Genomic DNA, 17,196 nt, shown 5'->3' with positions numbered 1-17,196 from the left:
CAGTCAGTGCTTCATAGGATTTGCACTTTTTTCAAGAACTCTTTGGGCTGTAGTCCTAAGAAAATAAACAGAACTTAACAGGGGCCAAGCAATATAAGTGTGTCCTTTGAAATGTTCTTGCACTTTTGGTGTTTAAGATAGTCAGTGTCTGGCAGGTAAAAAACATTAAATAGAAAAACAAGGAGAATTTCTTCCAAAAGGTAGTCGTGAACTGATTTGTCATTAAAGCTTAGTACATAATAACAGAAAAAAACTAGAACCCTGTACACGTATTATTGAAGATTTTATATTTTAGTTTCTTTTTTGCCATTTCTTAGGTAGAGATGAGTATATAAGTTCTCTGAAACATGCAAATTATTTCCTTTATGTAATTGGATACTTCTGGTTAATAATTAATGTGACCATTTATTTTAAAAGTACACTGCACCCACTTCTGAAAGCCCTGAGGCAGTTTATATATTAACACATAGTTCAAAGGCACACTATTATGTTTAAGTACTAAATAAAATAGACTCTGGAAAATGCAAAGGAGTTAGTGCTATCAAGGATCAGTCATGGCCTGATGTTTTGAATGGCTCCCCAAGTCAGATACAATCTCCTCCCTACACTCTCTGCTGGGCACTGCCTGTGCCTGAACTTTCCACTTCGCCACAGGAGCTGGCTGGGCTTGTTGGAATCAGGAGGATAGTGGCATGGGCAAAGGTGTGGACTTTGGGGCCTAACTGCTTGGGTTGGAATCATGGCTGGGTACTTTGGGCAAGTTATTAACTGCCTGGGAGCTGTAGTTTTCCCATTTGTGAAATGGGAAATGGAGGATAATCATAGTACTCATGTCACACATGAAAATTGCATGAGGTTGGTCTATGGAAAGACTCAGAACAGAACCTGATGTGAGGCAAGTGCTCAATAACCATCAGCAAGAGTTCATTCAGTAATCCCATGAGGATCTTTCTTCCTTGCAAATTTCTGCCTCTCAGATTTACTATCGTCCATCCCTTCTTGTTGTTTTCATCACTTCCGGATACATTACACACCAAGAGATTTGGGAACTAGGCTTACAACTTTTGTGTCCACCCCAAATCAGCCACAGTCTGGGTGTCTTCAGTGCTCAGGGATAACCCTGTCAGCACCCAGTGCCTTTGCTTCCTCAGCACCACTGACCTTCATCTCCACGCAGCCATCAGCAGCTCACCCCTTCCCTTTCTTACTATCTAGAGCTGCTCTACCTCTAAAACCTTAAACCACGCTCTTCAACTTTCTTCCCATCAGATCCTGTTATCCCACTGGTCCAACCAAGCCTGCTCTGTCCTCCAGAGTTGTGACTGAAGTCCTCTCCCTCTCTCCCCACTCTGATTTTGCTTCCTTCTCCACCTGCTTAAGTTTACTCTTCAACCTGTCTCTTTATGTTTTTTCTTTTCTTTTTTATTATATAATTATTATTTTGTATTTCACATTCATACGCGAGCACAAATGATTAGGTTACATTGTTTGCATATCTTAGGTAAAGTTCAAGTTGTAGTTGAGCCCTTCACCCAGGGGGTGTGCTGTATACCCTTACACTGTGCACCTTAGGTAAGAACACAGCAATTCCCCCTTCAGGTGGGCAGAGGGAGGGAGATTGGTGGGATTACACCTGCGGTGCATCTTACAAGGGTATATGTGAAACTTAGTAAATGTGGAATGTAAATGTCTTAGACAATAACTAAGAAAATGCCAGGAAGGCTATGTTAACCAGTGTGATGAAAATGTGTCAAACGGTCTATGAAACCAGGGTATGGTGTTCCATGATCACATTAATGTACACAGCTATGATTTAATAAAAAAAAGAACACAGCAATTCTCCTCCCTCCTCACCTCTCCCCCGTCTTGAATTTAATTGTGTTCTTCTCTTGTGTGGGTGTGCAGTTGTTTATCTGTTGGTTTCAATATTAGTGTTGAATACATTGGATACTTGTTTTTCCATTCTTGTGATACTTTTCTAAGAAGAATGTGCTTCAACTCCATTCAGGTAACAAATAGTCTCTTTAAACAATACCTTCCTCTTCTCACTCCTTTTGCTTTTTTTTTCCCCTTCTGAAATACATAACTCCATGTGGATTAGTCTATCCATCTTTGTTCCTAATACCACACAGAGTAAATCCCTTGACCCTGTGCACTTAACTCCCCAGCTGAGCCCTCAACATACAGCTTAGCTGCCGCCTCCATGGCCCTGGCTGGCTCCTCATTTCTCTGCCAATCTCATATTCCATTCCTCTCTCATCTCTCCCCTCCAGTCACCAAGTTCTGTCTAAACCCTTTCCTAAATATCTCTTGAATCTCAAAGCTCTCCTTCATCTCTACTGATTAAAACTATTCACTCTGAAACATTCTCTCTGCTGTTAAAAAGATTCTCCCAAAATGCAAGTACCATCATGCTCAGCATGCACGTAATGTCTGTTGGCAAAGCCCTAGCAGGGGTTTTCTAAATGCGCCTCACCCAGCCTGGCCAATGCCCTTTGGGACCAGCCTCTGTTCACCTATTCTTAGCTTATCACCCAATTCCTCAGCTGTGCCATCATCTCTCACAGCTCCACACACCTCATTCACTTCCTTCTTTGAAGGGCATGCTCTTTTCCCCTTTACCTGCCTGGATAACTCCTACAGGTCTTTTAGGGATCGGTTGAAGTATTCCTTCTTGTCAGCTTCAGTATAAAAACGTCCCTTATCCTTCCTTTCAGAGCCCACCATGGGCTGGTTGAGGATCTCTCCTCACTCTTCTCCAGCTCAGATCTATATTCAAGGACTTACTGTGCTCACCAGTAACCAGCACCCTGGAAATGGTTAGTAGATTAACTTAGTGAATAAGTTAAGCCATTCCATTTCCATAAAATAACACAAAAATTAAAATAGCATTTCATTTTACATGTCCATTTGGAATAGAGATTTCAAAAACTGTGGAGTTGGTTTTGTTAGGGTCAGTATTACAGAGTGACTGACTCTCTAGTTAGCTGGATTCTGGGCAGCCCATGCACTCAGATAACTAGCTAAGGACTTGATGGACAGCTGCCACTTACTGAACACCCCTGGGAGCCCTGCAGTATGTCGGGCATCTAAAGGTGTCTTCTTATTCTCCTCCTGGCAGCAAGATGGCTTAAGTAGCTGTAAATATCACATCCCTATGCAACAACACTTAAAAGGAAAAAGAAAGTTCTGTTTCCCCTTTATGTTTTTTTTTTTTTTTTTTGTTAAAGAGGCAACAATAAAACTCTCCTCCCAGAATATTTCACCCAGTTTCACTGGCCCAAACCAGCTTACAATCCAAACCCCAAAACATTATTTGACCAATGAGAATTTACCTGAGCCACTTCAGGGTAGAGGACAGTAGAACAAAATTAGGATCTGTTATCAAGACGAGGAAGGAAATGGTGCTGGCTAGGCAACCAGAGGTCTAGTGCAATAGTGGAACGAAAAATGTTGATTTGGAGTGAAGCATCCCGTTTCTGTTATTTCCTACTTGTGGAACCTTTGGCAATTCCTTTATCCTCCCTGAGACTCAATTTCCTCATCTATTAAGATAGGGATACAAAAACCAAACTTCTAAGGTTACTGTGACAATTAAATAAGCTAACATCTATAGTGTTGCTAACTCACAATGGGCATTCATTCATATAAAAATATACTTTAGAAACCTACTATGTGCCAGGGATACAGTGGTAAAAAAAAAACAGACATGATACCCTCTTCATATCATTTATTAACAATAAACGTTAGTTTTTAAAAACTTTCCAATTTTGCTAAGAAATGGAGAAAAACTTCAATTACTTCAGAAATCACTTTTTAAAGAAAACCAATGTTTTCAGAAGTACTTACCACTTTTGAAGTTTTATATTTAATTGTGATGGTTTAGAAACATTCTTCTTATTTTTTTGATTGATTAATGATATTATTTATTTATTTTTTGAGACAGAGTCCACACTGTTGCCCTGGGTAGAGTGCCATGGCATCATTGCAGCTCACAGCAACCCCAACTTGAGGTTCAAGCAATCCTCTTGCCTCAACCTCCTGAGTAGGTTGGGACTACAGCCATGTGCCACCACATGTGACTGATTCTTCTATTTTTTGTAGAGATCAGGTCTCCCTCTTACTCAGGCTGGTCTGGAACTCCTGAGCTCAAGTGATCCACCTGCCTGAGTCTCCCAGAGTGCTAGGATTACAGGTGTGAGCCACCTCAACCAGCCTCTTTTTGATTTATTTTGTTTAAATTGAAATCATCCTGTTAGGAAAAAAGACAAGTCACAGGTTGGGAGAATATATTTGCAAAAGGCATATTAGCTAAAAGACTGTTATCCAAAATATACAAAAAAGTATTCAGCAATAAGAACAAAACAATTCGACTAACAAATGGACCAAAGAACTAAAGAGATACCTCATCAAAGAAGATATACAGAAGATAGCAAATAAGTATATGAAAAGGTGCTCCACATCATATGTCATCAGGAATAGGCAAATTAAAACGACGTCGAGGTGCCATCATACACCTGTTAGAATGGCCAAAATCCAGAACCCTGACAATACCAAATCCTAGTGAGCATGTGGAGCAACATGGACTCTCACTCACTGCTGGTGGGAATGCCCATGTACAGCCACTTTGGAAGACTGTTTGGTAGTTTCTTCCAAAATCAAACATTCTCTTAACATATGACCCAGCAATAATGCTCTTGGTATTCACCTGGGAGTTGAAAACATGTCAGTATAGAAACCTGTACATGAATATTTATGGCAAGCTTTACTCATAATTGCCAAAACTTGTAAGCACTGAAGATGTCCTTCAGCAGGGCAACACATAAATCAACTACAATATATCCAGACAAGGGAATATTATTCAGAAATGAGCTATCCAGCCATGAAAAGACATGGAGGAACCTCAAATGTACCTTGCTAAGTGAGAGAAGCCAACCCCAAAAGGTTACATAGTGTATGATTCTAACTATGACATTCTAGAAAAGGACAAACTATGGAGACAGTAAAACTCAGAGGTTGCCAGGGTTTGAGGGGAGGTAGAATGAATAGATGGAGCACAAAGGATTTGTAGAGCCAAAAGCCACTCTGAAATACACATTTAAACTCAAGAAAATGAGAGGGAGATAGAGGAGGGGGGATTGGTAAGCTCTCACCTATCGGGCACAATGTAAGGGTATATGATACAACTGGGTGAAGGCTCAACTACAACTTGGACTCTACCTAACAAACACAAACAATGCAACCTAATTGTACATACTCTTATATTAATCTGAAATAATATGAAATACTCTGAAATAAATTAATTTAAAAACACAAAAGTAATTAAATATAAATTACGTAAGTACATGAAAAGATTAGCTGGAATAAAAAAAGAAAAAGCACTCTGAATGACACTATAACAGCAGATATATGTCATTATCTGTTTGTCCAAATCCACAGAATATTCAACACCAAGATTAAGTGAACGCTAATATGAACTATGGACTCTGGATGATGATGGTGTGTCAACATGACCCATCAGAACCATAAAATTGTCACAATTCATCCATTGTGACAAATGTATGGCTCTGATGGGATATATTCGATGTGTGTGGGATATCTGTGATAACTCCTGTTCAATTTTACTTTGAACATAAAGCAGCTCTAAAAAATAATATTTATGAAGACAAAACAAAACTATTGGGGACATTTATATTTTTATTAGCAATAATTATGGATATATCACTATGAATACTATCTTGATTCCTAAAGTTGATTACCAAAGTACAATTTTTTAAAAAAGTGAACGACCAAGGCAATATCCAATACAATCTTGTAGCTCTAAAAAAAAGTTGAGATGTGATATATATATGGTCAACTCATCTGAGTAGTGGTATATGTGGTCCAGAGTCAAGACAGGTCCACCTCATGGGGAGGGTGAGTCTTCACTGAATATGAACAATTAGGTAACTAGACTGATCAATTCCCCAACCATGCCCAGTAACAGTGTTTCCTCTTTTTAATCAAATAAACAATATAGATAAGGAGGCTTATAAAGATTAGCCTCTCCAAAAAATGCCTACATAACAACTGCTTAAAAATATAACATAATAGCTTAAAGCTATCATAAAATGTATAAGATACTATTGGTTAAGTAGCAGATAAAGGAGTCTCTCCCATACCTTGACCTTTCTGTGGGGCAGGAGAGGATACAAGAAGAAAAATAGCGTAGAACAGGAGATCTAGAAATACTGTGCAAAAGAAGGAACAAAAGATACTAGATTTACAAATTCAGGGGTTAGAAAAGAGGGAAGTGCTATTACCACAGACCTCTGCTCATTCGTTTTTCATATCCTGACCCACCTCTACTAAGTTCCTTAATGATCACACACACCAACCTATTTCGATATTCACATTTTCCTTCATCCTACCAAAACCCACGAAGATTTCTTTCTTTTTTTTTTTTTTTTTAAGTAAAAGGCTATAGTTCAGTTTCTTCAAAGTGGTAGAAAGTGTCTTTATACACCTGAAAACACAGAAGCACTAGTGGGTTGTTCAACCTTGAGTTTGTTCTTCTGGGTACTACCAATGCCCTCCTTCTTCCAGTTACCCCTAAACCCAAGTATCCCTAAAGGAAGGCTGGGAGTAACAAGGGCAAAATAGTAGGACATTATGACATGCACAGATATAAATATTTAAGTTTAACCTTAATCATAAATATGAGGGCATGAAGAAAATCTGCCTATCCAATAGAAACAGACAACACTGTTGAAAAACTCAAAAAAGTTACAAACAGGAGCAAAGACACAGAGAAGTCAAGGAGTCTTTGTGGACAAAGTTGACCAAGAGCTCAGACTAAAGACAAGGTTTGTTGTCATTAAATTTTAGGATGTATATGATTGAGTTTACGGAACCAAATATCTTGGGATCCTTAGACTTTTTGTTAAACTTTTTATAGTGGAATATAATGCTTTCAGAGAAAAGTTCAAGGAACAAACATGTACAGCTTGATGGTTTAATCACAAAATAACATCTGCGTAATCACCCACAAGTCAAAAAATAGATTGCCCCTGGCACCTCAAAAGATTTCTTCTTTCCCTCTCCAAAACACTACTGGCTCCAGCAGAGATAATCAATATCTTGACTTTTATGAAAATCATGTCTGCTTTTTGTTTTTATTTCAGGTTAATATGAGGGTATTTTTATGAGTTTTTTCACATAAGCCTGCATCCTCAAACACTACTTCAGTTTTACTTGTTTTTTGAATTTTATATAAATGGAATTACATTAGTCTTTTGTGCCTAACTTCTTTCATTCAGCCTTATGGTTGTGCCACTCATGCATTTTGTTGACTGTATCTGTATTATGTTCACTTTTTTTTTTTTAACTGTACAGGGTTCCATTTAGATAACATCCTACAACCTACTGACCAATTCGAGTTTCAGATGCCTTAAAAAAGCCAAAGAAGTTTTAATCCCTTTTCTAACTATGCAGCCTCTCATTATGGTAAAGATGTAAAATATCATTTTAATTTAATAAGTTCATTTATATAAGAGAGAGTAACAAAAGTGTTTCCTCAGTTCAGTGTGCTTCAGAGAAGGAAAAACAGAAGAGGGTGGGGAGGGGGAATCACCTGGCAGAGAGAGACAGTGGAGGATGAGCTGAGGATGTTTCCTTTCCCATTTTTTCCCCCATTGGAGAAATACTGAGACCATGCTTGAAGATAAATAGCTCTTATTTCTGTCCTTAAATTAAGAGTAAAAAACCAGCAGTATGTGGGCAGAATGAGTGTGGTTGGTAAGTCAGAGCAGGGGGCATGTGTATGTGACACACGTGGAAGAGCCGTCATCCTCGTCATTCCATAATTCTTGATGATGGTTTTGACACATTTGCCATGTTTTGATTATAAAACCCGAAAATGCTCTATTAATCACAGACTGTATTAATTATAAACAAGGGTAATACTTTAAGTTTGATTGAAGTGTTGTTCAACAAACACTCAGTCTCCACCACTTCTTCCCTGGAGTGAATTATATTTTCCTGCTTTGGGGCTTAGCCTACCCAACGCTTTGGCCACTAGAAAATGAGCAGATTTGATACAATCAGAAGCTGTCAATACCTTGAGTAGTAAACACATTCTATTGTTCTCCTGTGACATGCCTGGACACAAGAAGCCCTGGTTGGCTTCTGCCCTGTTATCCTTGACCCCAGAAAGAAAAACATGGAACCTGCCCAAACTCAGCCCAAAGCAAGAGTCAAGCACCACCAACCCACAACTCGGAGCAGGGCTCCCTCCCTACATCTGCCCAGCTGAAGTCGATTATGGGGGAGAAAATAAGTGCTTGTTATTGTGAGCCACTGACTTGTGGAGAATTTTGCCATTATAGAGGCAATAATTGTTTTATAGCTATAATCAAAAGTGTAAAGGTCAGGTTGTTATCATTCCTTTAATAGTAATGGACTTGGCTCCATTAACTTCCCTCTGCAGTTGTTCTATGAAACCAGGAATTCGGATTTTAAGACTTTCTTAGTGCAAATGCAGAAAGCCCTCTATCAGATCCCTATAAAAATTGAAGGGAGCTGGTAGGACATACAGACAGATGTCCCTGGGGTCGTGGGAAGGAGCTAAGATCACTTAGGAACTTCTTGGGCCATCACTACTCTTGGAAAAATGGCAGGAGAGACTACACCTATGTTAAGTTTTACAGGATGTTATTCTGGGTTTACTTTAAAAGGTGGGAGATGCTCTATTTTGGAGGAAGGTATACAAAGAGTTAAAGCATAGATTATGTTTTTTAACAGCCAACCAACGAGGTCAACAAAACTATAACCAAGGAAAAGTGTAACTTTAGCATTAACAACTGCTTTTTTGCTGCTAGTGGGAGTGTAAATTGGTCTAAATACTTCAGAGTAATTGGGAGTTACTTTGCAGTACACATATGTATCCAGGAAAGCTGGAGATGCTAAGAGACAGTGGCTTTGCAGCTGGGTACATACCGTAGATCAACGGGCCTCAATAGGATATGTGCCACACCTGAGGAAGCATTTTTGCTTATACTCTGTTTCCCCAAAAATAAGACATCCTCTGAAAATAAGACCTACTTACGGGAAAGATAAGACGTCCCCTGAAAATAAGACCTAGTGCATCTTTGGGAGCACACCTTAAAATAAGACACTGTCTTATTTTCGGGGGAACAGAGTAGTAGTGATGCCTTTTAGTAGGTAAGGGCTAGGAGCCCTATTATGTCCTGAAATTTGAAGGGTGGTCCTATGTAACTGTCCTAAGTTCTCCAAGACTTTAGAAAGTCTTGTGGGACATTCACGCAGGTGGCCAACTTGTTTATAATTATGTAAAGTTTTATCACATAATAAATTTTTCAGGAATGCAAATACCACAGAAAGGAAAATTGAATTTTGTTTTATTCAGAAGAGTTTTTCACATCACCAATAGCAACATTACTTTTGGTATTTGAGTTACTAGTATCACAAACTTCTATCGGTCTGCATTTGTAAACTATTATGTCTCCTAGTCATTGGCGTAGTGTGGTGTACTTGTGGTCACTGAGGTCCTTGACATATTGAAATACCTATTATTGTCTTAAAATTACTTTTCTTATATTTCTACTTCATATCATATACACACATCATATATATCACAGTGAATCTTTAAAATATGTGCAGATAAGTTATTTATGAATTTCATTTCAAGATAGTGAATGGAGTGATGCAAGATATTTATCAGGAAAAGAGTATATAGGTCTGACAGTTTTAAGAACTCCAACCCAAGATAAATTCACATATGCACTCAAAGACAAACACCGTGTAGAACTGTGCTCTCCAATGCAACAGCTGTGCTCTCTAACACATTCATTAAAATTAGATAAATTAAAAATTCAAATCTTCAGGCCTACTAGTTATATTTCAAGTGCTCAGTAGCTACATGCAGGTAGAGGCTACGGTCTTTTAGGGTGGAAATACAGGACATTTCCAGCATTGCAGAAAATTCTACTGGACAGCATTGCAAGAATATTTATAATATAAAAAACCTGGAAACAACCTACATGTCCATTAACAGGGGAATGGTAAGTATTAAAGAAATGGAATATTATATGGCAATGAAAATGTATCAAGAGAGACGAATCTCACACATAACACTGAGCGAAAAAAGCAAAAATGGAATTTTTATACCATTTAAACATACAATTACTATTATATGTGGGTTAGAGTTCCACAAGTATTTTAAAAATGTCTGGGAGAAATAAACACCAGACTCAGGCTGGCAGACACCTCTGCAGGGATGGAGGAGATGCAATCGGAGAGTGTAAAATAGGAGTTTAGGTGCAATGGTAATATTTTATTTCTTCAGGTATAAGGTGGGAATAAAAGAATTCATTATTATTTATATGTCTGGACATAAAGAATAAGTCTTAACCTATTTTTTGTATATGTTAAATATTGCAAAATAATTTTTTTTTGGCCAGGGCCAGGTATGAACTCACCACCTCCAGCATATGGAGCTGGCACCCTACTCCTTTGAGCCACAGGCACCTCCCTGCAAAATAAACTTTTTAGTGGAGGGGATTTCATGAGATTTTAGAATCTTAGGAGTGCAGGGACATGTTTTGCTCACCCATCTTTAGTGCCCAGCAAAGCATTTGGCACAGAGTAGATGTTTAATTACTATTTGTTGGCACAGTCAACCAAACATGCAAAGGAAAAGTGCATATGACATTACAGTTTTGACTTTTACACAAATCGAGAATGCCATCTCACCCCATTAGAGTATCCAGGAACACAAACATTTTCCTAATCAGGCATTCATTTTACAAACATCTATGTGAAGGGCCTACTCCCTGGCAGGGGCAGGGGTACACAATGAACACATACAGAGTCTTTCTGCTCCTCGGAGGCTCATAGATGAGGATTTGTGTGTGTGAGTGTATAGATAACAAAGAAAAAAATAAGTTAAAATGTACAAAATGGGGGGAATAGTAGGTGAGATGGGGATAAGCGCTCTCAAGAAACATGAAGCAGAGAAGGGAGCAGGAGGTGTTAGAAAATGTTAGGCGACATTAAATAGGGCGGTCAGGTGGTTCTCTTCCAGACAGTGACCTTTCAGGTAAGACCTGAGGCAGAGGAGGGCCCAGTGAGCATGTGCGCCTAGGGAAGAGCAAACATACAGACCCTGTGGCAGAGAGGGGTGCTGGGCAGGAGCTGGCGGGACAAAGCAGAGTGGGCTGGAAAGAGGAGGTCAGAGGTGGGACAGAGAGTGCCAGACCATTTTAAGAACGTTGGCTTTTCCTCTAGGTGAGATTGTGGATTTGGAACAAAGGAATGACATCAACTGACTTATTCATTTAAAGAACCAGTCTCTTTTGAGAATGATTATAGTGGGGAAGTAGAAACAGGGAAGCCAGTTAGGAGATTTTTGCAGTAATTCAAGCCAGAGATGATGGTGGCGGAACCAGAGTGGCAACAGTGGCGGCCGTAAAAAGTGGTCAGACTTTTGACCTGTTCTGAAGACTTGGGCACAGCTATTGCTAATGTGGATTGTATACGGGGCATGAGGAAAAGAGAGCAGTCAGAGATGACGTGAGGTTTTCGGCTTCAAGTTGCTATTTACTGAGAGGAGGGGGAGCTGGTTGAACAGGAGGGAGAGTGGGGATCAGTATGGGACATGTTAAATTTGTGATGTTTGGTAGACACGAAAATGGAGTTAAGTAGACAGGTGGTATGTGAGGTCAGGTTGCAAAGGAGACATAAAATTTGGAGAAATGAATTGAGATCCATTAGCGAAAGATAGGATGAGGTCATCGAGGGAGTAAGTGTAGCTAGAAAAGAAGAGAGATCCAAAGGCCAGGTCTTGAGCACTGCAATGTATGGAAGTCAGGGAAGAAAAGGAAGACCAAGCAAAAGAGAGGGACGATCAGAACATGCAGCAGAAGACATCCCTGCAAAGGCAGTGCCTTGGAAGCCAATGTACAGAAGTATTTACAGGAGGGAAGAGTGACTAGCCATATCAAATTACACTCAGGACCCAAGATGATGGCAGGGTTAGGCCACTGTAATAAGCAAAATGAATGTTATGGAAGACGTGGACCAGGGAAGTTCTGGAGGAGCAGTGAGGAGCTTTAGGAGAGGAAAGAATGAATAAGACAGACAACTCTTGTGAGGCCCTTTTCTGCCTTATCTGACTTTCAGACAGAAAGAGAATCCATGTATTCCTGATTCAACAGACACAAATACATAATGGAATCCAGAGATATAAACATATCTTATCTCAAAAGAATAGAACACAAGGCAGCAAGAAAATTCCAGAAAATTGCTGCACTTTCCAAAAACAGAAGGAACTACCAAGAGAAACCGTCTGAAGTAGGGACACTAGTAGAAGTACTTCCCCAAAGGAGTTGACCAATTTCCTTTAATTTTGTGATGTGACACTAAATAAGTCTCCTTTGTCAATGAATCAAATTTTCCCCATTGTAATTTAATGGTTGGAAAAATAGATAAGCTCAGTCCTATTATGCCATTCCTGAGAAAAGCCGCTTATCTCATGAGAACTTTAACCCCACAGAGCAACTCACAGGTTGATTCTTCTAGGATCAGCTCAGGTAATTCTCAGATAAGGCAAGCTTAACTGTTCAAGAATCATGGTAGAAAGCCAGGCACGGGTCACTGGCGCCTGTAGTCCCAGCTACTCTGAAGGCTGAGCTGGGAGGGTCCCTTGAGCCCAGGTGCTGTGATCACACCACTGCATTCCAGCCTGGGCGACACATGGTGGAGCTCCGGGAGAAGCTCTAGATAAGTTAAAGAAGTTAATGAACAAGATGTGCTGGTCTCCCATCCCTAGAACTGCTCTGTTCTCATCCTTGTGTAGTAGACTATGGTGAGGGATCAACATTTGAAGGATTGACTTTAGCTTATCATCAGAAAACTTACACTTTTTCGTGCCCTCCAACTGCTGCTATCAGACCACAAAGAAAAATAATTTTTATAAATAATTTTTTTGGATACATTCTTCCAATTTTAATATTCACTTTGTAAAATTAACTATTCTAACAGACAATGGAAATCTTACAATGTATTTCAGAAAATCCTTTTTTGGTTGTTTTTATGATAAGAATTTCCCTTGGCTCCAGAAATGAAAATGTAATCAGAAATGTTTAGACTTCTCCTTAAACAAACCCTTTTTCCTCGAGTCTTCTACTTTGAGAGTAGAAAAACTGAACTAACTTTTCTTTCTCTCTGCCCCTAGACACCCTCTAGTGGATTTAGAATTTAATAAACAGGAGAATGAGAAAAGACCTATGTGATCTAATAGCTCAAACAACAGAGTCTGAATAAAAAAGAATGGCTTATAAAAATATGCCAAGAAGGGTATTATAAGAAAACAATTAGGGTTTGGCATGTTAGAATACCCTAATTTTTCAATGTTTGTAAATGTCTGAGTATTTGACATATTTATAAAAGATAAGGAAGGAATCAGTAATCAATATTGTGGGTAATAATCATAAAGTCATATTACTCCAAAGAAAGAATTTTTTTATACATACTAACATAAAATACTTTCATACAAATATGCTATATTTAGGTCCATTTCACATCATACAAAGAATACACCAGCATTCAATATTTAAATGTATTTCACTTTATACTATATTCTTATAGTGTTCTAAAATCACAAACAAAAGGGCCTAATAAGTCAGCTAGTCTGATTTTCTCATTTTACTGGTGAGAGAATTGAAGCCCAAAGAAGTTAAATAATTTGCTAAAAGCCATAGTTATTCAGTAATAGCATCAGAATTTCAGATCTTTTGAATCATAAGAAGATGTTTCTCCCACTATCCTAGACTGATGGAGTAAAAAGTGATACCCAGGGCAGATACTAACTAAAATCCAGACACAAATGTAATTTCATCCTTCCATGAGATCAGAGCATATTTTTACTCTTTAAAAGAAATGTTTTTCCCTCTTTAATGTGTAAACTACATACACATTATCAAATTAAATAAGAGTATATGGGTGCTGACAATTAAGTTCACAAACTCTAGGAAAAGTGCTATATACCTCATTGCTAAATATCTCTCTGGCCACCTTCAAAGGACTCCCCTTGGGAACCTATATACCAATGCAGGTACCTAGTCCACCCTTCAAAGCGATCTTAGAACTCTTTTTCTGGAGTGACCATCACGGCTGTCATCGTACAAGGTCTGACAATCATGTTAGTGAACTTGCTGCCATGTGCTTATGTTGGCAGCACCATACAAATACTCAGTAAGGTTTCCTAACCTTAGTACATCACTGTCTTACAGCTGTGTCCTTGTCAGTGTGCAGTGGTGTGTTGCTGAGCAGCATTCATTATTATTGTTGCATGTTTTTGTGCTCCAGATGATGACAGCTCTGATAGCCATTTTAGAAAAAGAGTTCCAAAATTGTTTTGAAGAGTGGACTAGGTGCTGGCTTCCCAAGGGCAGTACTTCAAAGGTGACCATTGTGACATTCAGCAATGAGGTGTTTAACACTTTTTCCAGGATCAGTTTACAAACTAAATTGTCAGACCTAAATTCAAATATACATTAAAAATCGTCTCCCTCCCACCTCTGTCCTACAACCAGCCAGTTCTCTGTCCCACACCAAACAACTGAAAAATCTATCAGCCAGGAATAGCACATACGCACACAACGTGACTGTTAAAAGGAATTGAAGCAATTCAGAGGAATGAAGTCTCGGGTCCATCCAGTTAAGAAAGCAACATATAAGGCCAGGGGTGGTGGCTCATGCCTGTAATCTCAGCACTCTGAGAGGCTGAGGCAGGTGGATTGCCTGAGTTCATGGGTTCAAAACCAGCCTAAGCAAGAGTGAGAACCCAACTCTGAAAAATAGCTGGGCGTTGTGCCTGTAATCCCAGCTACTTGGGAGGCTGAGGCAAGAGAATCGCTTGAGCCCAGGAGTTTGAGGTTGCTGTGAGCTATGGTGCCACAACACTTTAACAAGTGTGACAAAGTGAATCTGTTTCAAAAAAATTTTTTTAAGAAAAAAAGAAAGCAAGGTAAAGAATGGCTTGACTTACAAGCCATGGAGGGTGCAGGCATTGTGTAGAATGCTACTGCTTGTGTAAAACGGAAACAGGGAAAGTTGTACATGAACACTTGTCTGTGTATAGAGTATCTCTGGAAGGATTTACTAGGAAATGTTGACCCTCGGGAGGGGAATGAGGGCTGAGTTCAATTCAAACAAGACAAGAGAAAATCGAATAATTACATGAAAAAAATAAGAAAAAGAACAGTGTGGTAATTAGCATCTCATCCCCCAGAAGATCACCATTGCCCAGGCAATATACATCAAAATATATATATTTATATATAAAGAGATGTTTTTCTTTTTAAATTTTTTTTTCAATTTTTCTCCCCCTAGATTTTAATTTTTCTTTTTTCTTTTTTTTTTTAATTTTTTTATTAAATCATAACTGTATACAATGATATGATTATGGGGCATCATACACTCACTTCATAAACCATTTGACACATTTTTATCACAGTGGTTAACATAGCCTTTCCGGCGTTATCTCAATTACTGTGCCAAAACATTTACATTCTACATTTACCAAGTTTCGCAAATACCCCTGTAATATGCACCACAGGTGTGATCCCACCGATTCCCCTCCCTCTACCCACCCCCCCTTTCCCACTTCCCCCTATTGTTAAGTTGTAGCTGGGTTATAGCTTTCATGTGAGAGTCCCAAATTAGTTTCATAGTAGGGCTGTGTACATTGGGTATTTTTTCTTCCATTCTTGGGATACTTTACTAAGAAGAATATGTTCCAGCTCCATCCATGTAAACATGAAAGAGGTAAAGTCTCCATCTTTCTTTAAGGCTGCATAGTATTCCATGGTATACATATACCACAATTTATTAATCCATTCGTGGATCGATGGGCACTTGGGCTTTTTCCATGACTTAGCTATTATGAATTGGGCTGCAATAAACATTCTGGTACAAATATCTTTGTTATGTTGTGATTTTTGGTCTTGTGGGTATATGCCCAGCAGAGGAATTACAGGATTGAATGGCAGATCTATTTTTAGATCTCTGAGTGTTCTCCATATATCTTTCAAAAAGGAATGTATTAATTTGCATTCCCACCAGCAGTGCAGAAGTGTTCCCTTTTCTCCGCATCCACGCCAACATCTCTGGTCTTGAGATTTTGTGATATAGGCTAGTCTCATTGGAGTTAGATGATATCTCAAAGTAGTTTTGATTTGCATTTCTCTGATGATTAAAGATGATGAGCATTTTTTCATATGTCTGAAGGCCGTGCGCCTATCTTCTTCAGAGAAGTTTCTCTTCAAATCCCTTGCCCAGCCTGCGATGGGATCCCTTGTTTTTTTTCTTGCTGATGCGTTTGAGTTCTCTGTGGATTCTGGTTATTAAACCTTTGTCAGGGTTATACCCTGCAAATATCTTCTCCCATTCTGAGGGCTGTCTGCTTGCTCTGCTTACTGTGTTCTTAGCTGTGCAGAAGCTTTTTAGTTTGATCAAGTCCCAGTAGTGTATTTTTGAAGCTGCTTCAATTGCCCGGGGGGTTCTCCTCATGAAATACTCACCCAGACCAATTTCTTCAAGGGTTTTCCCTGCATTCTCCTCTAGTATTTTTATAGTTTCATGTCTTAAGTTTAAATCTTTAATCCAATGAGAGTCTATCTTAGTTAATGGTGAAAGGTGTGGGTCCAATTTCAGTCTTCTGCAGGTTGCCAGCCAGTTCACCCAGCACCATTTGTTAAATAGGGAATCTTTTCCCCACTGAATGTTTTTAATTGGCTTGTCAAAAATCAAATAGTGGTAAGTAGCTGGATTCATCTCTTGGTTCTCTATTCTATTCCAGATATCTACTTCTCTGTTTTTGTGCCAATACCATGCTGTTTTGATCACTATCGATTTGTAGTAAAGTCTGAGGTCTGGTAGTGTGATTCCTCCTGTTTTGTTTTTATTTCTGAGTAATGTCTTGGCTATTTGAGTTTTTTTCTGATTCCATATAAAACGAAGTAATGTTTTTTCAAGATCTTTAAAATATGACAGTGGAGCTTTAATAGGGAGTGCGTTGAAATTATATATTGCTTTGGGTAGTATGGACATTTTGATAATGTTGATTATTCCTAGCCATGAGCATGGTATGTTTTTCCATTTGTTAACATTTTCAGCTATTTCTTTTCTTAGAGT

This window comes from Nycticebus coucang, chromosome 1 (assembly GCF_027406575.1).
Source record: "Nycticebus coucang isolate mNycCou1 chromosome 1, mNycCou1.pri, whole genome shotgun sequence".
In the NCBI taxonomy this organism is placed as follows: domain Eukaryota; kingdom Metazoa; phylum Chordata; class Mammalia; order Primates; family Lorisidae; genus Nycticebus; species Nycticebus coucang.
Note: the sequence above shows the minus strand (reverse complement) of the source record.